General features: G+C 37.2%; 1 protein-coding gene across 1 annotated transcript in view; it reads left to right on the top strand.

Moving 5' to 3' along the window:
- Positions 1 to 18670, top strand: part of LOC309503475 (uncharacterized protein) — a gene marked incomplete at its 5' end in the record, with an annotated part of 333921 nt that overhangs the window by 278084 nt on the left and 37167 nt on the right. The window lies entirely within an intron of this gene.

The raw sequence follows: 18670 nt of genomic DNA, 5'->3' as shown, positions 1-18670 counted from the left end.
TTGACACCTCTGTTTATAGTTATTGATCCAGTGAAGTGGAACTAGAATTTGGGAAGATAACCACAGTGTGTGCTACCAATGCCAAATAAAATGCATGTACACATGAAAAAGTTACATAGCCTACATTATCCTTATTAAGGGATGGGCTTAATCAAAACTAAATTAACTGAAATAATTTGCAATGTATTGTTCTCTAACAAGTCTACCATTTCTGTTATCTGGGAATATGGCAGCATTGTCCCAATCAACATCCAAAGCAACTCTGGGAGCCCTTTCTTTTCTTAGGCTGGCAATATTGTGCAGCACTGTGCAGGCAACAGTCACGTCACATGCTCTGTCTGGGGAGACCCTCAGGTGGTGCAGGCACTGAAATCATGATTTCAGGAGGCCGAAGGTCATTTCAATTTGAGCCCTGGTTTTGGCATGGGCATGGTTGTAAGCTTGCTGTGCTGGGGTTTGGGGGTCTGTAAGGGGAGTCATCAGAAATGTCTCACAGGCATAGTCTTTGTCCCCCAGCAGCACACCAGAGAACTCACCTGCGAATAAAAAACATAATTCTTACAAGTACTGTACTCTTGATGTTCAAGGTGCTTAAAAAAAAAAATGGGGTGGCTTACTTAGAGAGAGTCTCTGGTAAATTCTACTGGCCCGAAAGATTCTGGAGTCATGGACTGAGCCAGGCTTTGCCTCTAAATTTGTGATAAGGCAGTCAGCATCACAGATCATCTGTAAAAATATATAGCCTATTAAGCTCATTTAATGCACAGAATAATTATGTAGCTGACAGTAACCATAACTCATTCTTACCTGAACATTGACACTGTGGAATGATTTCCTGTTAACATAATCTCCCTCATGTGCCCCTGAGGGGCGTTGGATACGAATATGGGTGCAATCCACTGTACCAATTACATTAGGAAAAGCTGTAACACAAAATAATGAGTGTCATACTGTGACTGTGCTAATGTAACATTTTGTAGTAATCTGTTATTATTTGTGTTACCTGCAATCTTGTAGAACTCCTCCTTGATGTGGATGAATCTTCTGTGACCAGGGAAGGTGATAAATATGTGCACAAGAGATTTCAATGCCAGACTTAAATTTCTTATTGTGCGGCAAATAGTGGCTTTATGGAGGTTTTCTGCATCACCGACAGAATACAGAAACATGCCCCTTGCAAAGAATCGCAGTGCTACGCAGACCATCTGTGGGACAGTGAGAGCATGGCTCCGTGCTGTCCTGTGCTGTATGTTTGGACCCAGCAGCCTACACAAATATCTGATGCCATCACCTGAGATTCTGTACCTCTCAGTCAGATATTCGTCTGAAAAGGCAAATGGGTCTGCCCTATCTCGGAAGACTCTTTCATGCCTGAATGCTCGTCTGAGTATTAAAACTTCCTCATCAACTACATCATCCAACAAAGGGCAAGCCATTGTGAATAGGAAACACACAAATCTTTAGTCTATATACACTCACCTAAAGGATTATTAGGAACACCTGTTCAATTTCTCATTAATGCAATTATCTAATCAACCAATCACATGGCAGTTGCTTCAATGCATTTAGGGGTGTGGTCCTGGTCAAGACAATCTCCTGAACTCCAAACTGAATGTCAGAATGGGAAAGAAAGGTGATTTAAGCAATTTTGAGCGTGGCATGGTTGTTGGTGCCAGACGGGCCGGTCTGAGTATTTCACAATCTGCTCAGTTACTGGGATTTTCACGCACAACCATTTCTAGGGTTTACAAAGAATGGTGTGAAAAGGGAAAAACATCCAGTATGCGGCAGTCCTGTGGGCGAAAATGCCTTGTTGATGCTAGAGGTCAGAGGAGAATGGGCCGACTGATTCAAGCTGATAGAAGAGCAACTTTGACTGAAATAACCACTCGTTACAACCGAGGTATGCAGCAAAGCATTTGTGAAGCCACAACACGCACAACCTTGAGGCGGATGGGCTACAACAGCAGAAGACCCCACCGGGTACCACTTATCTCCACTACAAATAGGAAAAAGAGGCTACAATTTGCACGAGCTCACCAAAATTGGACAGTTGAAGACTGGAAAAATGTTGCCTGGTCTGATGAGTCTCGATTTCTGTTGAGACATTAAGATGGTAGAGTCAGAATTTGGCCTAAACAGAATGAGAACATGGATCCATCATGCCTTGTTACCACTGTGCAGGCTGGTGGTGGTGGTGTAATGGTGTGGGGGATGTTTTCTTGGCACACTTTAGGCCCCTTAGTGCCAATTGGGCATCGTTTAAATGCCACGGCCTACCTGAGCATTGTTTCTGACCATGTCCATCCCTTTATGACCACCATGTACCCATCCTCTGATGGCTACTTCCAGCAGGATAATGCACCATGTCACAAAGCTCGAATCATTTCAAATTGGTTTCTTGAACATGACAATGAGTTCACTGTACTAAAATGGCCCCCACAGTCACCAGATCTCAACCCAATAGAGCATCTTTGGGATGTGGTGGAACGGGAGCTTCGTGCCCTGGATGTGCATCCCACAAATCTCCATCAACTGCAAGATGCTATCCTATCAATATGGGCCAACATTTCTAAAGAATGCTTTCAGCACCTTGTTGAATCAATGCCACGTATAATTAAGGCCGTTCTGAAGGCGAAAGGGGGTCAAACACAGTATTAGTATGGTGTTCCTAATAATCCTTTAGGTGAGTGTATACTACATATTGACCTCGTTACGGACTTAATTGAAACCACATTTGCAACTTCATGAGCCATTTCTTATTATCTCATCAAATGCAATAAAATATAATATATTGATATTTTTTCTCATTCAACAGTACATTTCTACTCTATACTTGCATATATAGATATACATAGTCTATATTCTATTTATCATATTGTATAGTATAGTTCTTTTGCACTGTGTTGGCTTTCATTGTGGACAGCAAAGTAATAATTGCTCAGGAAAATCTTCTTTCCTCACTGGGTGTATGACAATAAACACTTTAAATCTCGAATAATATATATATTCATCAAACCTCTGACAGTGAAATTAACAGCAGTTTTCAATAATAACAGTATGCATACTTAGATGATTGACAGTATATCTAGTATTTTAATGCAGGACCATGAAGTGACTAAAACACATTAATATCTAGTAGGATTTAGGGAGGAACTAGCCAATAGATCACTAGGATTAATCTTAGCCTGGTTGTTAGCCTGCTCTGGAGCATGCTAGCTGCAAAGTGTAAATCTCCATAGTAACTTAATGTAGATTAATTTAGCCTCCCTTCATGCAACCGAGTCAGGGCTAAATTCAGCCAGGATAACTGGAAAATCCCAGCTTAATCCCTTATCTTGCTTTTGTGCAATACCCCTCAGCTCTCCAGTCCCAGATTCACAAAAACAATAAACAAACAAGTTTCAATTTGAAATGACATGTCTGCCTTTTATTTGTTTAACCTCAGCAGGAGTTAGAGAATAAAATAATCTAAAGTAAAGAAACACATTACAAATAAATCCAAACAAAAGTATTACCTCGGGAGGAGGGCCCAACTCAAAAGAAAACAAAAATACCTCTACCTAAAAGGGGATATCATTAACTTACCTATACAAAACAGAAAACAAAACAAAACAAAATATATCTTCCCTCACTCCCTTACTAATCAATAAACAGGAGAAAAGTTATGGGTATCCTCCACCCTACATTACCCATAAACTCTTAACTGATCATAAATGACATAAATCCAAGAATCACGTTATGACACACATTGTGACCATACACCAAAGAGCGCGACCCGCTCGTCTGGGCTTGGAGAGCGGAACAACCTCAAACACCGTGATGTCTCTCTCCTTCCTCAGCGCTCTCTCTGCTGCTTTGTATTACCAGAGCCCGTCTACGGAGAGCCTTGGCACTTCCTATTAGCCCCATTGTATCGATCTTGGTTGCAGTTCCATTAGAATTCCACTGGAGGTGATCGCGGGCGAGTGCAGACTGAATGAGAGTCTATGGGGCTAGACGGCTAAATGTGTCTCTTTCACCCGATTGCCGTTGAGAAATCTCAGATTTTATTGTAGGTTTTGCAAGTTCAACATGGGTTATAGGTCGAAAGTTGAATGAACGAGTACTTATTTCTTTTCGATTTCTTACAGTTTGAGTTGTTGTTGCCCATAACACGCTAGCATTCTGCTAATGACGTCAGCATTCTGACGTCATTGACATTTTAAAAGACTTTTTAAACCAAATAAGTGACTCTAAAAAATCTAACACCCAGCAATGTGTAATTTCTTTGCATCTCCTTTCGAATACAACATTAAAATTACTAGACAAAAAATTATATCCTGAGAAAAGTGGATTTTGAGGGTTTTTCGCCATAGACCTCCATTCATTCTGCACTCGCCTGCGAGCGCCCCCGCATGGACAGAGACGTGTTACTGCAGCCAGTCCAGAAACCGGAAGTAAGCAGAGAGTGCCAATTCTCTTCCTATTAGACATTCTCTGGTATTACACTCTTCAGGACATGCACCAATCAGTGCGCGGACAGCGCTCACAGGTAAACGAGCACAGGTGGTAGCCCTTAATCCTATTAGTCAAAGACACACAATAAGAGAGAAAGAGAGAGAGAGAAAAATACATATGCACATAACACTCTTAACAGACACACAATGAATACGTCCTTGGACGTAACAATACCAATTTATACCAAACAATTGCAGGGTATTTATATTAAGTACATAAATATGTAAATGTATTTGTAGTATACTTAGCATAAAATAAATGTATTTTAAATACGTTTTAGTATATTTATTTTTCACTAGGAGAGGTTTATTTGATTGGTTAAATGCAGCTGATTTGTTTGTTCTGACTGTAAAGGTGTGCTGTGATTGGTCACACCCTCACACTCTTTTGTCATTGGCTGTATGTCAGTTTAAGTAAAAGAGAGTCAGTGTCATCATGCACAATTCTGTCCTCTACCTCAACTGATCATTGACAAATCACGAAACCTCATCACTGGATGAAGATGAAGACGACACTCACTGTGCTCCTAATCCTGGAGCTCTACGGACTCTCCTCTGGGCTCATTAAACAACATTTCTTCGTGAATAAGGATAAGAATTGGGAAGCTGCACTATATCACTGCAGAACTTACTATCATGACCTGTCCACCTTCACCAATGAGAGCGAGGAGCAGCAATTTTTGCAAGATGCAGTTGGTCAAACTTCTGATGCCTGGGTTGGTCTCTATAAAATATCAAGAGTCTGGAAGTGGGTTGGACGTGAATATCCAACACAAATAAGCTGGGATAGTTTGAATCTGCTCGGTAATAATGAAAACTGTGCTTTTTTATACAAAAGTACTAAGAAGCTGCATGATGAAAACTGCAATGCTGAACTCAAATTCTTCTGTATGTACATAGATTTTGTTCTGGTGCTGCAGGAAGAGAGCTGGGAAGGAGCTCTGGAATACTGCAGAAAACATTATAATGATCTGGCGAGTCTGAGCTCAGTGAATAGGAAGAATTATGCTTTACGGAAAATCCCACAGGCTGAAACTGGATATGTGTGGACTGGTTTGCGCTTTCTAGCAGGAGAGTGGCTCTGGGTCAGTGGAGATGATCCTGACTTTACGGCCTGGTCTCAGATGGGACCGCCCCAGTGTCCTGCTAGAAACCTTCGTTGTGGAGCCCTGGACAAGCAAACAAGGGTCTGGACTTACAGAGACTGCGAGGAGAAGCTCAACTTCTTTTGTCAGTAGATGGTACGTCACTTATATTTTATGAGCACAGATTACAACTATAATAGATATGGTACCATTAAGATATTTGAGCCATTTTTGTACAGCAGCCTCACATTTGTTATCGCAACCTGTTTAACAACTGTTGAATATTTTCATTATTAATAACGCTATTAATAACTATTTATTGCCATCTTGTGTGTAAACTATCTTTTTTTCCCTTTTTTTAATATGACAAACTGGATCACTAGCAGAAGGGATTGGTTCAACAACAATTTCTTCTCCTCATTCAAAGCATTCAGCAATCACTCGACAGCTCCACTCCGTTTTACATTTCCTGCTCCACACTTACTGGAAAGAAGAAAGTGACCCGCTCCGGGTTCACTGCATAAAGCAGTGCGTGCCACTATAAAGTTCCTAGCCTAAAACTAAACCTAAAAAGTACTCGATGAAAGTACTAGTTTTTGTTTCATTTTGGTGTCTTTTATGCATATCTTATACTGTAAGTATAAAAATGGTTCATGTTCTTTTGTTTTATAACTTTACTGTATAATATATATCAAAATAAATAAAACATTAGTAGTAGTTGTGTTTAGAGAAGCTGTACAGAGTGACAGATTTTACTTCTTTACTTTTTTCTTTAGTTATTTGAAAATGTTAAACTGATCATTTAAATTCCATTCAGCAAACTGTAGTTTCCTGAAGCAGGAATTATTCAATCACAAAGGAAATATATCGTAGTGCTTATTTTTAATAATAATAATAAAATTAATTTTATATATGTAACATTATAATCTCACTTTTAAATGTTTTTAGGGCATATCTATTCACTGTATACTATGCATTTCAGGTTGAAATGTAATGTAAGTCAATGGCCATTTCTAGAGTCAGTTTTAAGTAGTGTCTCTTATTTCTGTCACAGGATAGTTGCAGGAGAGATGATACTGGATCTTAGTGCAGCAGTCTTTATTGAAAGCAAAAATCAGAATCAAAAACAAGGACAGAACAACCAGTAAATAGCGACGACGACAGACTACTGAACAGGACTAAACACAGAGCTTAAATACTTGGAAAAAATGAGGGAGAAACTAACTTGACGGGACAGAGGAAGACTGAAGTAAGTATTTAAGAAGCAAGTAACCTTAGAGACTTAAGTTAACTTGGATGAATTTCCTAGACAGTTTTCTGATCATCATCAGAATAGAAGAATCCATATAGTCAATTAATGTATATTGGTAGATGTACTGACATGAGGATGATAAAATTATTTTTATTTGAGTAAACTACTGTATCCCTTTAAGTGTGTTACTTCATTGAATATGTAATGTTGGAATTATATTGAATACAATACTATTTATTCTGCATTTCATTAAAGCACAACCCTTATATTGTCCATGAAAGGGGTTGCCTGGATCACAAATTGGTTTTGTGAAAACCATTTCATGACTCAGCATGTAATTTCATTAAATAAATAGGCTATTTTGATCAAGAAAACCATGCATTTTTGTCGTCTGTGGAGGACATTTTGTTTTTAATATTACTCAGACACTCCACAAATCATTGCAATAAATTAAAGGTATCTTAAAGCTGGCACACAGCCACATGGCTTTTATAGAGTTTTTTTTTTTCAGGTTTGGCCACAGCAATGTCACTTTTTTCATTTTCTTTAAATGTATCAAATGTCACAATTCAGCACACCACATTTGGTGTATTATTTTGAATTTAGTTTTAATATTTGATTGATTCTTGAGTTTTAAAAGCAGAATTTCCTTTAACAAGAAAGACCCTGATTTCTTCAGTGTTTCTGCCTATTGAGTGATAGATGAATAGAGTAAAACATAATAACCACATTTATGAAAGGAGTTTTCTGTTCCAGAGAGCTGAAAAAACACTTATTGAATGCAGGCACTGATGATTCATATTTTTATGAGAGTGTGTTAAAATATGAAACTAAATTAAACATTTATATACATCTTTATTGTATATAAATTCCTTTATTTATATACGTCCTGATGTCCTCCTAAAAAACATTGAATATATATATATATATATATATATATATATATATATATATATATATATATATATATATATATATATATATATATATATAATATTTTAAAAAATCATTGTGGTATTTTTCCTTTACCAAACTTGCAAACCATTTTATCAGTTCAGTTCAGTTTATTTATAGAGCACATGTGAAAACGGCCACTGGACGACTTTATCTGCTGGGTAAAGGTGTAGCTGAATTATATTTCAGCATGTCTCTCTGTTTCGCCTCCAGCAGGGGGCCGAGCTGCACCAGACTACAATTTCAACTTCAGTTCTGAGAAAAATATGGAAATGATGCACCACTAGCTTTTCCAAGCCTTGCTTGTATGTCACTTTGTGCTGCGTTTTCCTTGCTGATGAGGCTTCCTAGGTATTGGTCAATTAGGGATTGAAGTAACCCTCATTGGGTCTTTGAAAAACATTGTTCCTTTCATCTCAGTTGCAAGAGATTTTGTGACTTTTGTCACATTATCTATCTAAACACACACACAAACTGGGCGTGATTTGGTTGTTCTGACGGTGTGTGAAAAAAAAATTATAATAAAAAGTCACCCATTTTTCTTCTACATTGAAAACGAATGGGAAAGGCAACAATATATATATATATATATATATATATATATATATATATATATATATATATATATATAAACTCAAAAAAAATAATTCATTGGATGAACATGATTTTATCATGCCACCTATATTCCATCTAAACAAACCAAGTTAAGTCAACCAACCTTTATCATATTATTTGAACACAAAATAGATGTGTTGGTTAAACATGATATTAACATTTCCATTAAACTCATTTTAATCTTTTTTGAGTTACATGTTCATTCTTAGTTAATTTAGTGAGATTACTTTGAGTGTACAAAAAAAACACAGAAAACATGCAAACAATTTAAAATTTTATTTTTTTGAATTGGGCTTTAACATGCACCAGTTAAGTCTGAACTGCTTTCTTCACTTTAAGTCTCCCATTCATCTGAGTGTTTGTAACAGGATGTATAAGAAACATTTAGCTAACAAAATCTTGGCTCTTGAGAAAACTGATCCCCAAGCAACGCTTGCAGGACTTTTTTGGGAATTTGTAAGGTAAACCATGGCCTGATACAGAAAAAAATTTACATTTGAAAATAAACATGAATTTAACAAACAATTGTGAGTAACAATTTGAGCTGTAAAATAATAATAAAAAAAGATTGTCTGATGAAATACTGGTGTATATATAAAACATAAAAATAAATAAATACCTTAAATAAATAAAAACCTTACAGCAGCTTGCTGTGATGAAATCACATGAAAATTATTTTGATAATTCTAAATTACCAGTGTAGCTTATGTTCCTTCACATCTTAAAAATTAAGCCATTTTAATAATACCCATTTTGGGAATTTGTAAGTGTAAACCTTGGCCTTGACACACACACACAAAAAAAGTAAAATTTGAACAAACATGAATTTATAGCAAGTGTGTAACAACTGCTCCAGTCAGTTGTCCCTTTGGTAAAACACTGTTGTAGTCTCAGTCCATCTTTTTCAAGCTCACTTACTCCAAAAGCTTGTTTTTGAGGAACTGTGCCTTGGATGACAACATCTGTCCATTTAGATTTAGAAAGATCTTCTGCAAGACTTCAAAAGTGCATTTGAGCTCTGGTGGGTAGCTCAGGTTCAAACAGTATATCAGTCCAAATAACAGAGCACAAGCCTGACTATTCAAGTCACTGAGCACTTCCACACCTTCAAGGACACCAATGTCTGCTGGGTCTTCGTTAGGCAGCGCTCCCTCCTTCAGTATGACATACACTCCTATCACAGTTTGCTCCATGGTACTTTGGGACTCAAATTCTGAATCCTGTGGGATAAGAGCACAAGCAAAAATTAGCTCAAATATTTATTACAAGAAATGCACACTTAAACACTCACTGGCCACTTTATTAGGTAAACCTGTAAAGTAAACTTCAATCCAATACAGGAGCTCTGCTGTGAATCCTACATTTACAAGGTTATAATTATTCAGTTTTTAAGATGAAACTATCAGAAAGGTGATAATTCTACTGTTTATTATTGAGGTCACAGTGGGTGCTGGAGTATAATGTGGTGCATTATATTATAAGATTGTAATAATTTATTTGGCCACCATATTTAAAATAAATGAGGTGGCTAAAACATTAGAACCACTTTGGAATATAATGCACTGCAATAACACAAAAGCATACATGTACAGTTTCTGATGCCATTTTTTTTTAATGCAAATTAGGCCCCTTGAGAGCTCAACCGATTTGAATAAAAAAATATTTGTTTTCGTGCATCAATCAATTCCCATAAGAACTGTGTACCATCAGTTTCCTATAAATAAACAATTTGTCCAGCTCAGTTATTTGACAAAGTTATGTGTTCTCTCAAGTCACATGTTTGTTGTAGCAAATAGGGGAAAACACGGCCCAAGTACAGATTCAATGGGCTTTTAAAACTGTATTTTCTTATCAACTCACCAAATATGCCTTCACTAGTTTTTCAGGGTCTTCATTCAAGCAGGTGCACAGAGACTTGATGACACAGGCTCTTCGGGTATGTATAGTGTCATTCTGTGGGGTGGGGACAAGATCAACTCAAACTTCAGTGGCGGCACAGCTTAAGAGTACTCTTTGGGAAGAAAATGCATTGAGAATGACTATTAAATATACACAATTTAAATATACACAAACATAATGATTGTCGTTTCCAAAACAATGGTGTAGTTTATAATGCTTAAGCAATTTGTACCTACAACTCTCCTTTGTAACACACTGCCTGCACTGCCACATACACGTCACTGAAAGAGAAAGAAAAGGAAAGGTCAGTAATCAAGGATAGTTAGTTATACATTATATGTGAGTGTTAAGAAAAACTACTTACATGTAATAAAGGTGAGGTTCACACCAGAAGAGCATGGGGACAGCTTTATATTGTGATGTATTTCATCTTTTGTATGAAGAAAATAATCATTTTCGCTGTAAAAAAAAAGTAAAGAAAAAAAGTGTATAAGACTGACTTCAAAAAATGGGCCAAAGAAAATACCACTACTGGCTGCTGTTACTAAATATAAAGTTTTACTTATTAATAAGTATATTCCATAAATAAAACATGTATACCTATTCAATCATAACTTTAACTGCCATTTGTTAGGACACTTCAAATATGGTCGACTGCATCATAGATTTTACTTGACAATTTTTGCACACTGTAATCAATAAGCTGGGTAGCATTAAGTAACATGTTTGAAAAGACAGAAATGGCTAGATACAGAACGTTTAAATTAATATTTTGCTGATATACATACATGAAGGCCAGGCCAACATAAAAATGGCACATTACGCTAACGTTACATTAACTTACAAACAGAAAAAAAACAGATGATGTTTTCGACTCTGACGTCTGCATTCAATTTATCTCCTGTTTTACCCAGGGGGGCAGGGTTTCATATTATTTTGAAGTAGCCCCGGGCGCCGCCATTGGCTAGCGGACCATCACCTGCTGTTAGCATCCCATTGACTCCCATTCATTTTGGCGTCACTTTGACAGCGAATAACTTTACATCTGAGGCGTTTAAAGACTCCATTTGTCCATTATTTATTTCTAAAGAAACACGAAAATGTATAAAAGGCTCCATTACCTTGTATCTTACGTTATGGCCCCATAGAAGCAGTTTTTGTAAAAATAGGCTAACGATTGCGTCATAACCACTCGACTCTCTGTCGCACAGTAGAGAATTACCGTATGGACAGGAGGAGAAGCTCGCGGGCAATCGGGGGGACGTGGAGGCAAAATGACAAAGTAATTAATCAGAATACTTGGCAAAAGTTTCTCCTGCTCCTAGCTCATGGACACCTCCTACTCACACTCTCCGTCTCTGCAAGTTTCGTAAGGGAATGATTCAGATTTCTCTCTGCACAGCTACTAGAAGACAGACGGGTTGCTCACGTCACATCTATGTCGTCAAGCTCAGTTTGAGTCTGCGCAGTACGCTCGACCATCAGGAAGTTAGTGCTTCTATTTGACTTCACTTGTCTCCGTTGAATCCAATGGGGTCGCTGTGTCCAGTTTATATACTGTCTATGGTTTTACCCTCCCATTGTTGGGGTAGAGTTATATTTGCTGAAAATCAGCGAAAAAATGGCTAGAGTTGCCATATTCCCCTTTAACGTTAAGGTGAAACTCGTATCGACAAAGACACAGAATTGAACCCAACACATGTGCTTCAAGTCTGGGAAAATAAGCCTGCTTAGAAACATCGCAACAGTGTCTAATAACTTAGTTTTATCCCACAGTAATAATTACAAACAGGTACATATATCAGGTACTTACCCACAATATCAAGGATGCAGAACGATTAGACCGCTCACAAAACGTCAGGAATTTCAGCCTTCTCCACAGTACATTTGAGCATGCGCAGTGTGACTCACCAGAGAGAATTGTTGATATGAAGCGCCTCAATCTCATTGAATCAACAAGTGCTGATCTAATTCATTCAATTATTTCTTAATTTAGTCCCAACTAACAAGAATGAATCATTTAACACAAGTAAACTCGTTATATTCTTATTAATCAGACATATTTTTATTTAGCAAATCAAGCAAGTGGCTAGTTGAGTTTTTTGAGTGGCATAAATCTTAAAGTTTTCCACACATAAAGGAAGGTCAGGTACTAGAGCACAAATGCAATGTGGAATAAATCCTCTCTCTCTCTCTCTCTCTCTCTCTGACACAGACACACAGACACACCTGTTCATTCCTGCTAACTGCTAATAGTTTTATTCACATTTTTAAATTAATTTCTTGTTCTAACGTTAGTGATTTTTTTTAAAACACAATCAGACTTATTTTTTTGCTGCATTTTAGTTATGTTTTTGCAAAATTATATGCCATTATTGCAAAAACAAACACTTCTAAACAACAACAACAAATTCTAACCTTTTTACAAAAATACTGATTTTATTGTATTTTATAATGTTTAAATATACATATTCACAATATATATAAACAGTTGTGAAAGGAGCAGTTGACCACATTCAGGATAATAATGGATATTTGTGGCCCTCTGCTGGATATATATATGGTCAGAACACTTTGTTTCTAAAACTGTAATTCCTACATATTTTCTTCTAACCAGCAGATGGCAGAATTATGCCTCTAATAATAATAATAATAATAACTTTATTTTTTATATAGCTTTAAAGCAGCTTCTCAATGCACTTAACATGATAGAACAAGCAAATAAAAATGCAACACACAGAATTTTAAAATTAAAAATTAAAAACAACAGACTAGAGTATAAAAGTCAAGACAAGCAAGGAAAAGCCAACCTAAAAAAATGAGTTTTTAAATCAGATTTAAAAATATTTAGATTCTGTGCATCTCTAATATGAGGAGGGAGTGCATTCCAAAGCCTAGGAGCGTAGGATGAAAAAGCCCTGTCCCCTACAGAACACAACCATGTCTGTGGGACTGCCAATAGACCAGCATGTGAGGAGCGTAAATGATGTTTGGGAGTGTATAAAGTTAAAAGTGCAGACAGATAATGAGGGAATAGGCCATGCAGTGCCTTATATGTGAGCATAAGAATTTTAAAATCAACTCGGAACCTGACGGGGAGCCAGTGCAAAGACTTTAGGATTGGTGTAATATGCTCATTTCTCCTGATTCCAGTCAGGATCCTTGCAGCTGAGTTTTGCACATATTGCAGTTTGTTAAGCATGTTTTTAGGAACCCCAGCAAGAAGTGCATTGCAATAGTCAATGAAAAAACAAAGGTATTAATAAGCCTTTCAGTCACAGAGAGGGATAACAGAGAGCGGAGTCTAGCAATATTTCTGAAATGAAAAAAGGAATTCTTAACAGTGTACTGCACATGAGAGTCGAAAGTCAAACTTGAATCAAATATAACTCCTATTTTTTTTTATTTAGCTTGTGACTCCAAAACAGAGCAATCTATGTTTAAAATTAGTGAGCCAGCTTTACGAAGCTGATGAGAGGAGCCAATGAGCAAGAAGACCTCAGTCTTATCACTATTAAGACACAAACATTTTTGGGACATCCATATTTTTATCTCAGAAATACAATGTATTAAAAAAGGAACATCCAAATTTTGACCAGGCTTAGAGTGAATATAAATCTGAGTGACATCTGCATAAAAGTGATAATTAAGCCCAAGTGATCTTGGAAGCAGTCCGAGTGGAAATATGTAAATGCTAAAAAGTAAGGGGCCTAAAATTGAACCTTGAGGAGCACCCATACAGACAGAGCCGATCTCAGACTCATGCAGACAAACTGTTGACATTCAGAAAGATAAGATTTAAACCAGGTTAAAACAGTCTCAGAAACACCAAAGATAGTTTCCAGACGGTTGAAGAAAAGGTTGTGATTGAATCTGAAGCTATTACCAGATCATTGGTGACCTTGACCAAGGCTGTCTCAGTACTATGAAATTTTCGAAAACCAGACTGAAGGGGCTCAAAAAGATGATTTACTGTAAGATGACTGTGTAGTTGCAAAGCCACAACGTTCAAGAATTTTTGCAAGAAAAGGAAGATTTGTTATAGTGTGATAATTATTTAAGTTATCCAAATCTGTATTATGCTTTTTTGTAACAGGTGTAACAGCAGCAGTTTTCAGTGCTGCTGGCACAACACCAGTACACAAAGAATCATTAACAATGCTAAGAACAGCAGGGGGCAATGAGTAAAAGCAAGATTTAAACAAGCTTGTAGGGTGGGGATCAAGTAAGCAAGTGTTGAACTAAAGAAATGAAGAAAATCATTACACAGCTGCCTTGATACAGGCAGAGATGTGGCAACATTAACTTTAAGAAGTCTGTTTATAGTATGAAAGAGATGCCAAGGATTACTTTGATTGTTATCTATAATCTGAGAAAAATAAAGAGATCTGGCAGACTCAATTGCAGCTCTATATTCTCCCAGAGGAATGATGAAGTTTGATGCTTTGTTTATGGCTGAGCGAAGCTATTCCGAACAACGCGCTGCATCTACTGGGCTTCCAGCTGTTTCCAGCAGTGAAAACGAGAGGTGGTGGGTTGTGTTTCTACTGTTCCATCATCTACTGGGCTTCCAGCCGTTTCCAGCAGTGAAAACGAGAGGTGATGGGTTGTGTTTCTACTGTTCCATCATCTACTGGTCTTCCAGCTGTTTCCAGCAGTGAAAACGAGAGGTGGTGGGTTGTGTTTCTACTGTTCCATCATCTACTGGGCTTCCAGCCGTTTCCAGCAGTGAAAACGAGAGGTGATGGGTTGTGTTTCTACTGTTCCATCATCTACTGGTCTTCCAGCTGTTTCCAGCAGTGAAAACGAGGGGTGGTGGGTTGTGTTTCTACTGTTCCATCATCAAGTTCAAGTCTAAATAATTGTTAAAAAAATAAATAAATACACTTGTCAGCTTTAAGCAGCAAAAGTAAAAAAAATATTTTTATATATATATACATATATATATATATATATATATATATTAAATATAATATAAATATCTCTTCCACACAGGGGCGGTTCTAGAGGCATGGCCACAGGGGCCCTGGCCCCTGCTGAAATCTGATTGGCCCCTGTTTGGCCCCCGTTCCTAGGGGTGGGGGGAAAATCGATTCTTAGATGCATCGCGATGCGGATGTGGACGATTCTGAATCGATTCACAAATGTCAAAAAAATGTTTTTTCCTTAATACCGTAATATTAATGCAAAAGGCGGAACTCTAAAGCGGACGTGCAGTGCGCGGACAGTCTGTGGCGTGCACATAACAGAGTCGCGCACATAACAGACGCATGATGGCTGAGAGCCAAATTCGAACGGCACCCTCTTCGTCAAAAGCTAACGTATGGAAAACTGCCAATTTCATTGTTACCTATTTAGTATTTTTTGTATGAGAGCTGCTTTCTGTATTGTTTAGTTTTCACATCAATATGCTGTAAACAGACCTGTTATACATAGGTTTCTGTACTGCCCTCCACAGGCACAGTGTGTATCAGTGCAATGCCAGTCACAAAAAGTTACATTTGACTGTGCTCTCTGCAGATGTTCATTCACTTTTTTTGTATAAGCTGTTTTTGATTGTGGTATACAGCAAACTTTCAAGTCATAACTCTTTATTATTTAGTTGTGAATAAGAGCGGCTTTGTATGTTATTAATTATTCAGAATATGCGTAAGTCCACAAGCATTATGTTTGTATGAGAGCTGCTGGTACATCATTCTATATTTTTGAACGAAAACTGTTTGTGAATTTGCTACAGCAACATGTTTTTGTTTTTTTTGTCTGAAGGATTATATTGCTCATTGGAAATAACAAGAGGATGTTGGTTAGAAGTCTATTATTAAATGCTAGAGATTCAGAATACGCTGAAGTTTGAATTAATTTACTACAAGTATGCTGCTAGTACAGGCACATTTATTTTCCTGTTGGTTCTTTGTAATGTTGGGACAAATGCTGGCAAATATAACCTTACTGTTGACTTGCCAAATCACTTCCATTTGTTTTATTAATAAAATTAATATAGGAAGTATTGGAAGTAAGTTCATTATGGGTCATCATAAATACTTTGCTTTAAAAGTACCAAGTAGTAAAAAAAAAATATCGTTACCCTCTGAATCGTAATCGAATCGAATCGTGAGGTGCCTAGAGATTCCCACCCATCAATCGCCGACGAGAAGAGCAACCGGAGAATTCTTCACAATGATCACAGATGCAATTCCACCCCCAAAAAATTATGCATTGTGTCCTTTATGCACAGTATAAATAAATGAAAAAAAAATCATTAAGAACTTTACTGGCTCATAATTTTTTATTAGAGCGTTTGAAAAAGGAAAGACTGCCGAAATGTATTTGCACCGTACTGAATAAATTATTTTGTGTGCTTGAATGTACCCTGTATTTGGCCCCTGAATGTAACATGTGGCCCCTTAATGGCCCGTTACAGAAAAATCCTAGAACCGCCACTGCTTCCACAACAGTGAGGACACCAACTTTGGTGCAGGTTTCATCACTCATCAGGATCGGTGTCCTACAGAAACACAAAAGAGGGGAGTCAGAAGTAATATATTAAGAATATGCATGTCTACATAGACAAAGCTTTATATATATAAAAAAATCATATACTTCCATGTGTGTAACCTCTTTTAGTCATTAAAATGTAACGCTAAGGTATATGTTTTTATATTGTGACGGTAGGAGACAACGACAGACAGTGGGAGTAACGTCAGGCCTTGGAGAGGCGTTAATTAACATAATATGTCCAAAAATAGGGGAAGTAAAATGTTCAAACAAAAAGGGGTTTTGGTCGAAAACACATGAGCTTTGTTTATTTATTAATTTATTAAATCAAAGCACCCCCAGAACATGAATTATGTTGTCCAAAACTCAGAGCCACCTACACAATTGTAGAAAATGAATGCATATTGTAAGCAAATATCATACAAAATCTATCATAAATTAAAATAAATAACAAAACTTACCGAAGTGACCACACGGTTGAAAAAATGTGCGCCACCTGAGGCTAGTGATGTTACGTCTGACACCGACGCTCCGAAGCTTGCTTCAAACTCGAACGGTCCTTGCAATGAACCACTGCTTCGGAGCTTGTATCATTACGTCACTAGTCACGTGAAAATGACTTCTGAAGCAAACACACTGGTTCACTCCAGTAGTGAACCACCTTTGACAGCCCAATCCAGTGTTGACAGGTTTGAAACCTGGCGGCTATATTTCTTATAAAAGTGAAGCCAAACCATGGCAACACTGTGGGTTGCAGTAGTCGGTGTCTCAAAAGCTGGTGAAATAAAAAAAATAAAAAAAGATATCACCTTTCACCAAAGACAAAGAAAATAATATTTCTGAATAAAAACCATACCATTTAATGAACCCTTTGTCTAAGCCTTCTGCATGTAACCAAAGCACACCCTCTGCCACATTTTTTTATTATTAATTAGAGAACATATGAACATTGTTGCATAAAAATATGCATCAAAGACAGAAACTTCAAAAACCCTCTGCTACATTATACAAGTACAACCAGTTACACAAGCACATCCTTTTCAACATACAAAAATATCAGTCCCACCAGTTAACAAGTTATAGAGTTCTGCTTCCCACAGCTAAACAAGATAAAGCTTTCACACATGATGCTGCCCTGCAAAAAAAAAAAAAAAACTATAGAAACCATTACCGAAATTCTATTGGATTTAATGGTTTTCATGAGAATTTTACTGGTTGTAATGGGAATTATAGTGGTCTCTGTGGGTCTCTACTGATATGTTTTGGGTTCTATTGGTGGGGGCATTAAATCCTAATGGAATATGTCCCAAACACACTACAAAAAAGAATTCTGTAGTGGTTTAAATGGTAAAAGCCAATGGTTCCTATTGGTATTTTAATAGAAACCATTAGTATTTCTGTGATGGTTTCCAACTTTTTTTAAGCTGGTCTGATCTTCTGTCCTTGTCTAAAGAAATAATTACACACACACATCATGCTTAATGTTTTATTATCAAGGTGAACACATGAAATTCATCAGTATCTGTAAAATTCACCAACATAAATTAGCGACAATTGTCGCAGGACCAGCGACAAGCATACTAGAGGCAGAGCAAGAACGCGCAAGTGTTTTTGCCAGAATACTCTGTTCACCCTGTTATTTCTTTGTTGTATTTTAGTCAAGGTAAGCCTATCTTCGATCCTCTTGTTATTTTGTATTTTTAACTTCACATAATTCTGTATTTTAGAGAGACGCGTTGGCACAATTAACAACAGCCGCGAGTGAAAATTAAAATTATTGTTACATTTGCACTTAATCCTTTGCTCCTAGCAGTTTGGAATTGCCACATTTTCGCGTTATTTACACTTAATTGCCCGACCGAAACAGCATC

Source organism: Leuciscus leuciscus (genome assembly GCF_965113295.1).
Source record: "Leuciscus leuciscus genome assembly, chromosome: 7".
In the NCBI taxonomy this organism is placed as follows: Eukaryota; Metazoa; Chordata; class Actinopteri; order Cypriniformes; family Leuciscidae; genus Leuciscus; species Leuciscus leuciscus.
This window is presented reverse-complemented; position numbering and strand designations above follow the sequence as displayed.